This window comes from Corvus brachyrhynchos, unplaced genomic scaffold (assembly GCF_000691975.1).
Source record: "Corvus brachyrhynchos isolate BGI_N302 unplaced genomic scaffold, ASM69197v1 scaffold46, whole genome shotgun sequence".
Classification (NCBI taxonomy): domain Eukaryota; kingdom Metazoa; phylum Chordata; class Aves; order Passeriformes; family Corvidae; genus Corvus; species Corvus brachyrhynchos.
Genome location: NW_008238838.1, coordinates 3488799 through 3503921, shown reverse-complemented (window position 1 = coordinate 3503921; position 15123 = coordinate 3488799).

Sequence of the window (15123 nt, the reverse complement as noted above, 5' to 3'; positions counted from 1 at the left end):
GAGGGAGGGCGAGGGAGGGCGAGGGAGGGCAGTTTTCCAGCTTAAGCACAACAGAATCGAAAGGTTTTTTGTTTTCTGTCAGTGAGGAACATCTCCCTGGTCATATTTAAAGGCACTGTGTAAAACAGCAGAAGCTACCCAGAGCCTTGAATCTCTAAAATATCATTTTCTTCCCCCGAAACACGGATTTTCCAAAGGGAATTCCTTGCTGGCACTTCAGTGTCTAAGCAGGCACCTCCTCCTGGCTGGGTATTCTGCTATAGTTTGCTTATTTTAGTGGTGTTTTATTAACTTTAAACGAAGAAACAATTAGAAAAAAAACAACAACAAGCAATTTAAAGCCATCGTAGGTTTCCATCCCGAGCGCAAATAATCCGAGGGAAGGAGAGATTCGATAGAGAAATGCCTGGGTGGGGTTACGTGGGACGGGAAGGAGCACACCCGTGTGTGTGTGTGTGTACATCCATGTCCCGCTGCGGGCGGAGGGAAGCGTTCCCGGAGCTGTGCGGTGCCGGAGGGGCCCCGCAGCATTCCCGCCTCCCCGGCAGCATTCCCGCATCCCCGGCAGATAGCGCTGTGCCTCCGGGGCCAGCCGGGCTGCGCTCCCAGCCCCGACACACCTCAGAGCCCTGTGTCCCTGCCCTCCTCCTCCTCCTCCCGGCCGCACCTGCTGGCACTCCTGTCCATTACCCAGCGCAGAGAGTCCCCGCCGCCCACAAGATGCTGCACAAAGCCCGGACTAAGGGCTCGGTGCAGCCTTTCTAAATCCCAGGATTTAGCGACTGAGATCTTCAGCTGGAAATCACTTCTCTAGGAAAACTCTTTAATTTGCCTACAAACAGCTGAGGTGTCTGCATCACACCTTTTCCCCAGCTGCTGGGAAACGCTACAGAAATACATCAATTCTCTTCAAAAAAGCGCCCAAATTGCGGGTGCAAATCTACATTCAAGTGTCACATGGCAACTAATCAGCCGCAGTAATTAATATGTGGTGAGCAAATGCAAATTGTCCCTTTCCAGACCAAAGATTTGGGCTTCTTGATTTAGCAAAGCCAAGAAATGTCTGCAACAGAACAGCTCTGACACATTCTAAAAGCATCTGGCCATAAAGGACTTAAGTGATGCATCATCTCCGAACAACCTTCAGGACTGCATTTCCACGGCACAATAAAAGCGAGAGGGATGCAGAAATTCCTCTCCAGCCTGAGCCCTGGCATCCAGTACCAACCCTGCTCCACTCCACGTGCTTGCCTCGCCGTCCTCTCCTTGCTCCTCCTGCTTCCCCTCGCTCTCCCGCAGGAATGGTTTTCTTGGGAAGGCGCAGGGAGTAACTCAATTCCAGCAGCAGAGCATCCCCAAAGTAGAGCCAGCAGCCAGGAGTCACGGAATTGCCTGGAGGCTGCTGTTCCAAGGGCAGCTGGAACGAGGTCAGCAGCTCAGGCCGCTGTTTTGGCAAGGATTAAAATTGGTGCCAGCTGCCAGCGATGTGTGGAGGATGGATCAAGGGATCCAGGAGCGTTCCTGGCCCTAATGGGGCCGTGATTGCCTGTCCTCCCTCAAAATTAACACCACCAAAGTCACCTTTTTGGGTGGTACTTTGGAAAAACAGAAGGAAAAACTTTTCCTTCTGGTGCTGGAGATGCTCCAGGACAAAGGGACACTGTGATGGTCAGTCCTGATCACCCTCACTCACAGAGAAATGCAGACTATCAGCACCATGCTCCCAGAAGGTGGTTATTGTGAGCACAACTTCCCACTAAGGGGAAAAATACAGGTTTCTTTTTTTACTCTCCTGAGAGAATGAAATTTTATCGGCTACTTTCATAACATTTTCTTTATCTTAATGCATACATTTGAATTATCAAAATGGAAACCACTTGGGCTCTAATCTCTTTTTCTTCCCTGCTTGTGTAGATTCAGCACCAAAGGATCCATGTCCAGGTGCAATCAGGCAGTGATAACAGCTGAGCTGTGACCGGGAGCCACACTGATGATGGCACAGAGAGAACACAATGCAATGTATTCACACTGATAAAACCTTTTATATAAAAGTGGCTATCTCGGGAGTATCCACAGGGCCATAAATGCCCAGGAAGAACGAAGAGAAAGGTCACTGGTGTGACCCACTAAGCACAGCCATTCCCATTCCAATGGCACTACACAGCACCAGCCCCAGCAGGACAGGAGTTATTAAATTCTGACCATTCCTGCACTAAGGGTGCTCACAGCACATCCACAGCACCTAATTCAGACTCACCTCATGCAGTGCAAACGATCCTCGATTACAAACATTTCTGGAAGTACAGTTTTCATTGGAAAACCCCAGATCTTTTATATTATCAAGGCTTTTCTGCACAGGATCAGCAGAGCAATACTGGGAGGCTGAGGAAGGCAGAGCTCAGAACCCTCGGGGATGGTGAGCAAACCACGGGGAGATGTCCACTTTTTGTCAGAATTGTGTTTGAACAAAGCCTTTGGGGGGAGAGGAAAAAATTACCTTTTTCTATAAAACATAGAAGCTTTGTGCCAGAAATTTCATTACAAAAAGAGCCAAGCAATGAACTATAAAGAGCCCTGAGAGACGTGCTCAGTCAGCAGCACTAAATGGGATCTGTTTGTCAGCAAGGATCAGGTTCTCATCTCCTGCACGGAACCCTTGTCCGTGTGCTCCACCACGGAGGGCAACTCCCTGTCCCCGGCCAAAAGTCCTTCCTCCTCCTCCCTCCCATCCCGATGCAAATCAGACAAGGAATGGCACTTCTCTAGAAAGGAGGTGTTCCACAAAAAGCCTTTTTCTCACATACCACAGGCACCACCACCCTTTCCCAGCACCTCAGGGCAAAAACACACAAATAAATACCAAGTGTCTGTTTCTGCGAGAACCGAGCAATGAAGCACATTAGTGCACGCTCTGAAGGCACAGGCGTGAAGCCATTTCTGAGGCAGCTGCAATAAAACTTCACACATCCTCGAGAAAAGCTGGAAGCTCATTTCAATTTAGAGAGAAATGCGATCTCTGTAAAATGCCAGAGAGCTCCTCAGCTGGAATGAAGAGTATTAAGTATTAAGAGTATTAAGGATGATTTTCTTTTCCCAGCTTCTGTGGGGTCTATAAATATTGAATTTGAAAGATGGAGACAACACAGACAAGGAGAGTCAATGCTGCACCTCCTTCTGGGTTCTGCGGGCACTGGCTGTACATCCACCAATAAAATAATAAAGTCCTTTATCTCCTGAACCCACGGGGTGTCAAACCCTCCCTCCCAGGAGGAAGAGTGGAAACAGGGGTAAAGCAAGATGAGGTTGATTTGCTCAAGGCCACACATTAAACCTGGGCTTGGGGTGAGGGCCCTGCACTTCCCGTTTCCTGCTGTAATGACCAGTTTATGGCACCTCCGCCCCCTCAGTGACCCCCATTCCTTCATTGCTGCCCCATGACCGCACCAGGGCTGCTTTAGCAATGTCAGTCTCTCCCCTTCCCTTATTCATCTTGCTCAGCAAAAACCTCCTCACCTCATTTCCCTTTCTAGGCAGAGCTTTACAGGCACTTCCCCACCTCATAACGCGCTCCTGGAGCAGACAGGAGCCAACGCACAGCAGGGAGCACTATAGTGCTTTAAAGTACTGAAAACTTTTGTCTTTTTAACTCCAGAGAGTTCTTCACTGACTGGGTTCCAGCACTAAAATCAGCTTTCCTCTTGGCAATATGTTTCATGGTGGTTTTTGTCCTCTTCCCACGCATTTCTCCTTCTTGAGGCATCAAATCACCTGCATTTCATGATTTACAAGGTATTAAACACGCAAATAGCCACAATTCCCTATAAGCTGACTCCATGTCCTGCTAATTTAGTGTTTTCCAGCTAAAAATGCTCACCAGGCAGCTTGAAAGACATCCCACAACTCGCACTCGGCACGGAATGGAGCAAGCCTGACCCCAAGTCTAGGAATCCATGGCGTGATTCCAAACACAGGCTGAGGTTTTCAGGAAGATCTACTGGAGCCAGGAACACTTCCAGCAGGGTATAGATCCTCCTGTGGGTTATTTTAGTCTCAAAGCCAAAATGCTGCCTCAGGAGGTTCATACAGGACAGACAAAGCTCTGAGGAGGAGCTGCCTCATTGGCTTGTCCTGGTTTTACTCCAAGTATTGGCATCGTCACCAAAGGGATCTGCTCATGCTGACAATGGCATTTCCTGATCCCATGGAAGCTCTATCCCAGAAAATGACAGAGCTCAGCTCACTTGGAAGGGTCCAACCCAAACCCCAGCCCTGTCTGGCCCAGCAGATCTCAGGTTTAGCCATGGAAAGAACCTGCCTTTAATCAGAGCAGGAAAAGTCCCCAGGTGCAGGATAACATTGCTAGTTCATAATTCCTTATCTCCAGCTGTTTTAAAGCTAATTTAAAACCACTTCCTTAGAAAAATAATAATTTGTGCTGATCCCCCCCTCACCAATGTAATTATTAAAAATTTGAAAAACATCATGCAGTTTAAATTCCACCAACTCGTATTTCATGGGGTGGCTCTAAATTCCTCAAAAATCTCCCTGAACACCAAAATGCAAATTCCTTTCAGCTCCAAATGTAATAAAATGACAGTGCCACCAGACTGGATGTGCCAAACTGCATCCAAGAGCTGAGCAGCTGCTGAGAGGAAACTTCAGAAGGGAAAAAAAGCAGGAGAGAGAGACGTGACTAAAGCGGGCTGTGGGAGAAGCCGAAATTCCTGCTCACGAGAAATGCCTGGAGGCATGGAACAGCAGACCCCAACACTCACCTCGGCAGCAAGAAAGGTTTCTTGGGAAAGGAGCTGTTTTGTTGCCTCTAATGAGGTCAAGCCAGCCTTGGCTTCCACTGGAATTTCCTCCTGCAACCCCAACAAAGCTCCCCAGCCTTTGCCCGGAGCCGCTCACATGTGCTGGAGGTTCTTGTTTGTGGTGCAGCTGTCGGAAGTGGGGAGGAAGCAGCATTCCCACAATCCCATCTCCATCAGCAGCTGCCTGTGCCTTATCAGCCACCTGCCTCACATGGCTGGAAATACTTTCCATGAGGAGGCAACCGGCAAACAGCTCTGAAATAGGGCACAGAGATGAGCAGCAGGGCAGAGATGGCAGAAACCCCGCTGCCAGTCAGGATTCCACAGAACCTACCTGCTCTGGTCCTGTGGGGATGTTTAACCCTTCCCACACCTCCAGTTCTGCAGGGAAATTGATAATTTGCTTTTTCTTCCAGCAAATTCTCCAGGGGCAACCTGACACCCCCAAGTCCAAGCCACTCTCACCATCCTTGCTGAGCTGCTCATTTTTCCGTTTCCCATTTTCCCATGTCTCCCTCACTGCTTGTAGGCAGGGATTTTTCCAAGTCCTGGATTTGCAATCCACCTCTTTGTCCTTGGGGTTTAACAGCCTGCACAGCCCAAGGTTTTGTTCAGAGGGAGACAAATTAGTCTAATGGGAATGGCTAGGTGTGCCAGGATTTATGGCACTGAGACAGTGACCAGACCATGGAGCACATCCCCACAGGGTCACAAGAGATCCCTGCAGGCAGCAGAGTATTCCCAGGGGAGCAAACACCTCAGAACTGGGATGAATTTCTGGTAAGGAAGGAAGGAAGACACGGAGAAGCAAAGAATCAGGCACGGAATTCAAAAATTAGGAGGCAGCACCATGGTCTGGGACAAGCTCCAAGGCAGCCCTGACATGCTCCAGGTTACTGCTGGAATCAGTGCCCAAATCAGCACCCAAATCTCATCTCTCCCCAGGAAACAGGCTCAGAAAAACCCGTGGCACCCATTTTAACCAGCAAGAGAGTCCTGAATCAGGACTGTTCACTGCCCTGAGCCTCAGTGCAGGTGCTGGCAGCCCTGGCAAGCCCCGGGGAAGGGATGATGCCACTGCCAGACATGCACGGACTGGGAGGCCAAATTTTGCTGTTTATTGACTTATAAAGCAAGAACTGAAAGTAGGTCAGCAGGCAGGACACCCCAAAGGTGGAGAGAACCATCCTCCAGTCCCTCCTTCCAGGAGGGTTCTGCCTGAGGGTTCTGATTGATGGTTCTGCATAAGCAGAGCTGGTTTTTAATGGAAAACCAGAAATGGTTTGAGCCCAAGGCTGCAGTTTTCTCCTCCAGGCAAGTCAGCACTCAGGAAAAAAAAGGAAAATGTTCACACCCCACTTCCTGGGGGCCCCAGGCAGAGGCATGTAACCAAGCCTGCATCAAAACTGAATCAAAAATCCACCCCATGTGCAGCAAAGCAGAGAATATAACATCAGATCTAGCCCAGCACACAGAGCTTTAAGCTATTCTTCCTGAGTGTCCTACATAACAAACCCAAACAAATTAAGGAATGAGTAATGAAAAGGTAGGAGGTGGCAAGGCTTGTTTTGGTTCAGGAAAGGATTCCCATCCCTTGCTTGGAATCTAAATTAGATTCTACTTAGATTAGAGTGAGGCAAGGCCAAATTCCCCTGATGAATGAGCTGCTGCAGTAAATCACTCAGATTTTGCAGCCATTCTTCAACAAATGTGTTTTTCTTTTTCCTTCTTCTCCTTTTGTATCTGAGCTTGTCAGCCCCATGCCACGGCCCTGTTCCCCTGGGTTAGGATATCCCTTTTTATCTCCCTCAGAAAGGGAAGAACTAATTTGTTGTCTGGTAAGGAGAGAAGGTGTTCTTGGCCTGATGAGTGGATTATCTCCCTAAACAAGCTCTGTAATGCAACAAACCCCACACACTCACAAAACCAAAGGAATCCTTCCCAACCAGGGATCTGACATCCAAAAGTGAAAGTTCCCTCTCCTGCACGGCATGCTCAGTGCCATGGCCAGGCTTTGGCTAGAGCAAAAATCCAGGGAAAATGCACAAAATTAAATCCATATTCAGGCTTTCCATAGCTGCAAATGGATCTCTGAACACATAGCAGCATGTGTAGGCTCGCAGCACCTGCATGTGATTTCTCGTCCAGCTGAAGAGTGTTGAACAGTCTAGAAACTGAAAAAGAGAAATGATATCAGGAGTGCAGCATGAGAACATCCCCAAAACAGATGGGAATTGGGCAAGTGGAGTCATCTACCCCCAGGAACTGGGCACTGCTCAGCCTTTATCCATTTGCTGCAGTCCAGGCTTGGGATTTTTCCTCTGCTGCCGCCCTGCACCCCACAGATTATCACTGGAGATGTCAGTGATATCAGCTGCGATATCCAGTCCCTCTCAGGAGGAACCAACGACGTGTAGCAACTTAAAATAGATACTGGGCTGAAACTCTTTAGCCTCTGACTCACCCCAGAGGAAGCCAAGCAGGTGTAAACCAGCAGCTGATCCAGAACCTGGGACCTGACAGACCTTCAGGTGCCACCTGCTGCCGCAGAACAGGGACTCATTCATTTAATAGTTGCCAGGCACTGATTTACAGCTTGTTCTCCCTGGCTGGTAGGGCTTGTGTGAACCCAAAGCCGTTGCTGACACGTCCTGCAGGTGGCTGGAGAGCTGGAAAGCTCCTGGCTCCTAATTTGAATCCACAATCAGGTGCCTGAGGTAGCTGAGATGATTTGGTGTAAGCCAGGGACTTCTCCAGGGATAATCTCTCTCTCTGATGGATCAAAATGAAGCTGCTTTATTTCCCTGGCCCAGCTTCCTCTGGAACCACCCTAATTTCTCTTAGAGAAGCCAATTTCACAAAGGGCAGCTGCAGAAACACGGAGCTTTCATTTTTAGTGCTTACCTTGTGCTTAAACACACTCCCTTAGGCAGAACCAGCCCATTCATCACCCTGATGAGAAGAAATACTCAGAATTACCTCTCAGAGTACAAGACAGTTCCCACAGGACTGGTAATTCATTAAGCCTGATTTTCTTTATGATACAATTTTCCTTTTCTGAACGTTGCAGAACTGTTTCACTGTTCCAGCCTTTGTTTCCTGCCAGCATTGCATATAATTCCTCCTTTCTGCTGGTTGGTTCCACGTGCATTCACTTGGTGATAAAATGATGCTCATTTTGTAGTATCACTTCAGCAGCTGAATAAAATCCTTCAGGGTGATACTGCAAGACAGCAATATCTGAATGCAATGCTGATTTTGTGCAATAACCTGATAAAACCAGACATTGTTCCAAGGAGCTGTTCTCTTGAACGGATGCCCAGAAACTTCTGAAATTATTAATCTTAAAATATGTTATGTTAAAGAGTAATCTGCTTCCAAATGATGCAGCAGCAGCCTAAACTCCTACATGTTGGGAAGCCAGTGCCAAGAAGTGTAAATTTTCAGGGTTCTGGAACAGCTAAAATGAAAGTATTATTCTATGCACATGAAATATCAAAGTATCTGACTTCCCTTGCAAGGAGGAAAATGCTACCTCATGTATTTTAATTTGCTGTGATTACAGTTTTCATAGGAGAGAGGAATAATAATAATAATACACATTTTGGATCTTTTTTAGTCATCCCACTGCACTCTCTGTGCTGCACTGCAATTTGAAACAATCACAAGGAGATAAAGATGGAGTTTGTTATTGCTGAGGAGCGCGTGGTTCACATCCAGTAAATCCCTGGGTCGGTCCCTGAGCTGTGCACATCCCCAGATTTAAATGGATGTTGGCACCAAGGGTGAAAACTCCAGCACTGCAACCCTCACGACACGGGAGCTCACATGGAATTAACCACAGGCTGTTTCCATGGCTCTTAGGGCACTTTGTGGAATCAGGATCCCAAAATACTGCACATTTCTCTCCTCAGAGTTTCCTAAGCTCAGCTGCTTTCCCAGCCCATCCACACTTTGGAAGGGGGATGAGCCCGTCCAGACAGACCCCACTGCAGATATTTGATCCAATCCCATATTTTACACTCATCCCAAGCGCCTGCCTGCCTCATTAGCAGCGAGGGCAAGCTCCAGAGGCAGGCTGGGAGCCAGCCTATTTATCATTTGCGTTTAAGCAATGCTTTCATATTTGCAAAGTGCTGTGCAAACACCAATTACTGCCGGGAGCTGATTAACCCCGGCACGGCGCTGGTGGGACCGTGCTGCTCGCAGCTCCGGAACCAGCTGCAGCTCCATCCCTGCCAGTACCCAGCTGGCCATGCCCTGCCTCCTCTTGTGACACCCTCAGCATCCTCACACTGCCCTGGGAAGTGGCTGCACTCAGAGCCTCTCAATGATCATCGAAATCAGCATCCAAAAAGCACCAAGGTTGGACACTCTGCAGCACCCCGGGGCTGGTGCTGCACGGGAGCTCTCCAGGACAGGCTGCAAAGCAGCCAGGGAAACGTAACAGAGCTCGTTGGACAGGATAACTCAGTTACCCCCTGCTTTTTCCATATTTTCCCAGGGTTATCAGGAACATAAACATCTTTTGCACCTCACAGTCCTTCACCTTATTAAGCTCAGAGCATCTTCTGTAACTCAGCTCTCTTTTGACTCCTCTCTTCCACTTCCAAAGCCACGGAGCACCTGGCATTTGTCCCAGGAGAGGAACAACCTCCTGCACACTGGGAACCACCCGGCTCAGACCCACCACCAAAAGGACTCTGTTTTGTTTTCCCTCTTGTCCAAAAGCCTTAAGCTGAAGGAGATCAGGTTTAGATTGGATATTCAGGAAGAAATTCCTCCTTGTGAGGGTGGGGAGACCCTGGCACAGGGTGCCCAGAGAAGCTGTGGAGATAATTCCCATCCCTGGAAGTGTCCAAGGCCAGGCTGGACATTGGGGCTTGGAGCAGCCTGGGACAGTGGAAGGGGGGGGGATGAGATGATTTTTAAGGTCCTTTCCATCCCAAACATGTGATTCTATTTTGGCTCTTAACTCCCAACAGAGTCACTTACTCATCACAAAACTTCGCACGCTGAGATGGATTTGGTGACACACGGGGAACCTTTCATTCATCCTTAGCTTTTCCACAAATCATCTCACCCCAGATGCATTCAAAATATTTGACTCTTGGAGCAAAACTTGATGGGATTTGCCAGATCCTCTTTCAGTAAAAGTCAGCATTAACTGCAAGTATTTCTGCAGCAAATCAGTGTGACCAGCACAAGCTCAAGTCCCAGAAAATGTGTTCCCAGGAAGCCCAAGAACACGCATGCTCCCATCTGGGGCTGGCTCAGACACGTCTGTGCGCAAAAGCCAAATCAAAGCCGGTTTTAGTATTGAAATGGTGTCATCTGGACTCATCCCTATGCATTTGTTCCTCAGGACAGGAGTCATCTGCCGGCCCTGAAAGCAGCTCTTTCATCTGGAGTGTTCTCCCTTTATCCAGGCAGAGGACAGGATGCCTCCGCAGGGTAATTATCATCTCATCTCTGCCTGCCACGGTGAGAAACCGCTGTCTGGAGGTGCTGCTTTCTTCCTTCTGGCTACAAAGACAAGCTGAGCGATGAGTGCAGAGTTAAATGAGATGAGCTGCATCCGTCCCAGGCAATTTGGCACTCGTGTTTTGTAGCTATTTAGCAAATTAAGCAGGCAAGGGGCACACACAGGTCAGGCAAGAAGAGTCAGGGCTCATCCTTTCGCTGGGACCCTCCTGCCGAGGGTCACACAATTCTCAACCAGATTTCCTGGCTGATCCTGCTCAGGTTGCTGCCTCTCCATGACTCCCTTTCTCCATCTGCAGAGTGGAGATGATGCTCCCAGCCTCCTCTGCCAATTCCTCTTCGATCTACTGATGCAAAGATCCCCAATCCTAACACAGATGTTGCTTCACACTCACTAAGGGCATTTAAAAATGCCTCTTTTTAACCATGATAATAAAAACCTGCGACCTTCCCCAAGCTGAGCACAGCAAAAACAGATACCACAGACACGACTTATAAAACAAAGAGCTGCAGGGGAAAAATTCTAAACCCAGCTAACCTTTTCTATTTAACACTTCAGGGCTGCTCAACACAAAATGCTTCACTAAAACAAGGCTAGGAAACACTGAACACATCTCGCAGCTAAAAATTTTGCATTCTTTGTGGGTAGAAGAGCTTTACAAAATATTATCCGCCTATCCTGAGCCACTTCCAAAGCGAGGCAGACTGAAAATGAGGGAATTCATTGCTAGCCAAGCCCCAAGCCTGTAACTTGATGTATTTCTTACTTAACTGACTTTATTCCAGTGTGCATGGAGCGGGTGGTTGGACTGGTTCTCAGCAGCACTCAAACAAGATCCCGTGTAAATCACAGACAAGGGCATTTTCCCAGGAGGAAAGGAGGGGAAAGGTGAGGCTGGATTTTCCTGCAGCATGAGGGGCCCCAAGACTGAAAACAGGAGGTGAAAATGGCCCACGGATGGGGACAAGTTCAGGTTGGCACTGCTGGGCAGAGCTGGGAGGCTCTTCCTCTCTTCACAGCCACAGCAAACACCCGGCTGTGGCACCTCTGCCACCTTCCAAGGGGCTGGGAGGGAACTGGCACTCCAAGGGAAGGGCATTCCAAGGGAATGTCAGCGTTAATCCCTTCAGCTCCACGTGTGGGGACCTACAGCACCTACAACTTCTCCTTCCCTCAGTGCCAGGGGAGCTGTTCCGTGGTGATTTCTGCACCACGGCAGAAGTTGGAATGCCCAGCCAAAATGTTTGGCCTTCTAGAGACAGGGGAGGATTTTCACTGTGAATTTCTCATGCTCAACCTCACGGCACCAGCATTTTCTCCACATCCTCATTTTACCTTTAATTCCTCAAGTCCCATGCCAGGCTGTGGCACCTGAGCAAGGCACTGGGTTAAAGGATGCTGTGGCACCTTTAGATGCCCTGGCAGGCAGCATGGAGATGTGCCCAGCCCCTCCACGTGGCTTTGACAAACACGAAACAAGTTTTTCTTGACCCAAAGTATTTTCTGCAGCAGGCTGAGTGCATGTGCAGGTAGGATTAAACACCGAGCTGTGCAACAAACCCATGTGACCCTCAAATTCCACAGGGAAAATGCTGTTTGTAGCCTCGGATCACAGACCAGTTGTGCAACACCTTGAACTAATTCAAGGCCATTTTCTCTGACCCCAGGAGCCTTCTGTGAATTTTACTCAAGAGCACAAACGTGACCATTACAGTGCTAATGTAACTTCTGGAGGATGGAATTTCTGGAGGATGGAATTTCAGGAGGAGATACAAATGAAAAATAAAATCCATACAGGTTGCCTGAAATACCTTCCCAGAAGGTATGAGGAGCTGAGTGGAGAATGTTTTCCTTCCTTTCCCTGGAAGCAGCCAGCAGAATTCCACTGTGATGATACTGCATGGAAATGGAAAAAGAAATTTTAAAAAAACCCAGGAAAATTAAAGAAAAGGGGAAGCAGCCTTCTCTTTAAATGCTTCCATAGATGCCTTCCACTCTGCCTGCTCTGGGAGCAGCTCCACAGAACCCACCCACTTTTCTGGGAATGCAAAAGCGCAAAAATAGCTTTAAACCAGGCATTTCTAAACGTGGCTCACCTCCTTCTCCCACTGAGCCACCCGAGCCCACAGCTCTCCACACCCTTTGCAACTCTTGGCATTTTAATTTTGCTTCCTCCTGCAAACCTGGCAGTGCCAGGGCTGGGGATGGCAGAGGTGAGGCTGTGCCAGCACTGGCAGCTCCTGTGAGCTGTGAGCCACCCCTGGGCCAGTCCCAGCCTCTGCAAGCTGTGACTAAAGGCCCTGCCTGGCTCTGCCAGCAGCTGTCGCAAGCTGTGAGCCAGGATTTTGGCATTCCCAGCTGAAACCCTGGGCACTTGTGCCCTCACCAAGTGACAAGTTCAGCGGGGTGACACTGCGGGGTGGAAGGGGATCGTGCTGGGGTGACCCACATCCAACCTACTGAGTCAGGTGTAATCCCTTTCCAGGTCATCCAGCTGGTAAACAGCTGGCTGTGGCACCCCAGCCACCTTCCAGGGGGAATTACCCTGCCAGGCAACCTCTTGTCCTGCCGCAGCCGTTGCCAATTGTTTGTGCAGTCACATTGCTGCACTGACCTGCTTTTCATCACAAAAATGCCCCCGAAATGCCCCAGAACCAAAATTTTCTAAGCAAGTCTTTGCCAGATAGTGCTCAGTCTGGTTCCACATGAAATTAGGAAGTGATTCTTGCCCACTCCAAGTGGTTTTTGTCAGATAATGGATGTGAGTCTTGCAGAAGCTGGATATGGAAACTCTGCTGACTGCACACAGCTGTTTCTAGACAGCAGCACAGGCTTGGAGCACCCTGGGACAGCAGGAGGTGTCCCTGCACATGGCGGGGGTGGAATGGGATGAGCTTTAAGGTCCCTTTACCCCAAACCATTCCAGGATTCCGTGAAGCTGTGATTGCTCAGAACACATCACACATACCAGGGCTTTTACAAGCCTGGCCACTTCCTCACCTGGATTTGCAGAGGTGCTTTGGTGTCAACACACCCCTGCAAAAACCCATTTTCTCTTCCTGTGTGTCCAGATTCAGCTACACAGAAGCCCAAGCTCACATCCCTCTTTGAACCATCCCGTTCTCCTGACTGCATCCCGAAGAATTCCTGCCTCTGCCACTCTCCAGGCTGCGATGTCCATCAGGAATGAGGCTGGGTGTGTTCTAGAGGAGCAGATTCCTCTAGAATGCAAACCACAGCCTGGCTCTGTGAGTTCCTTACCCAGCACATCAGATAACATTTTGAAAGGAAAAATGCATTTTTTTTTACCTGAGAATGATCAAAGCATCAAGACAGCAGCTGTTTGAAAGACTGGAATTTACAAATCCCTATAAATCATGAAATGTTGGGAATATCACCATGCTTAAAGAACGTTCTGCTGTGGTTTTGCACCAGTTTCCAGCCCTGACTGCTCCTGAGAGCTCCAGGAAGTTACAAAGAGGAAAATCAATTTTCCTTACTGTATTTTTAAACCAATATGAATCCAGTAAGGGTTCATATTTAGGAGCATGAGGAAGCAGGAAGATAAAATATTAAGAAGAGTCAGATAGTCCGGGATGCTGTGACTCACTTGTGACTTGCTTTTCTTCCCCACAGACAGAAAATGTCAACAGAAAATTGATTCTCAATAATATTGCCTGTAACAAGAAACGTGCAAATTCTGATTTTTGAACTTTCTTTGGGCAGGCAGCAGCGAGCTCAGCACACCCTGATCTATAAATTAAAGACAGCCATGGCTTTTTGATGGCCCACATGAAAATGTTTGGAATGAGCACCTTTCCACATCAAAAAGTGACCAATATTGTTGTAGAAACCCAAAAAAAACTTCAGCAAACGAGGACTAGAGATGAAAAACCAGTCCCTTTCCCCAGGATTCACCAGCTCTTCTTCAGGTGGTGAGAAGAAATAAAGGATACGTTGAAATGTAGAGATATGAAATGATGAATTCATCTCTTTGTGGTATTCAGAATCCACCTCAGCAGTGTCTCAGCTTCAAAAGGCTGAGGGAAAGGCCAGATCCTTCTGTAAAATCCAAACCTTGCCCCAAAATGACCTAAAGCTGAGGTGGCCGTGCCAGGTCTGTAGGGACACCAAGCCTTCATGGCATTTATAATGAGGCTATAATATACTCCAGCATTTAAAATGCCAGCCTAAAAGCTGGGAATTAACCCCTTTGCTCCTCAGCATTTCCTGCTCCTCTCTGATTTACAAGAATGGGAAAAATTAGGGGGGAAAAAAGCACAGAAATTTCGGTTTTCCCGAGCTCCATGAGCACCACGAAAGCAGAATGTGCAATTCCCCCTCTTGGGAGGTGGATGCTCAGACAAGGAGTGGTTTACAGCCAATGCCTAAATTACCACTGTCCTAATACCACTTAAGCTTTGTCTTAATTTGGCTCCTGGGAGGTTTTTACAGGTGCTTGGCTCATCACTTGTGGCCTCTGAATTACAGTTTAACATCTTTGGGCTAAATTGAGGAGAAAAACAGATAAGATTTAGCACTTGATACTCCGAGGAAAGAGGAGTTTCTGCTCTCCACTGAGCAGAAAAACAAGGCATCCTCACAACTTCCCTCCTGGGTAAAGGACAGACCCAGAATAAATTCTCAGCCCCTTCCACTTGTCTGTCTCTGGAGAGTTCAGGGGCTGTTTTACCCTTGGCCTTGAGGGAGGGAACAAACAAAAAAACAACCCCCCAAAAAAACGCAACAAATCCTTTCTCTGTAGAATCACAGAACCCCAGACAGGTTTGGGTTGGGAGGGACCTTAAAGCCCATCCAGTGCCA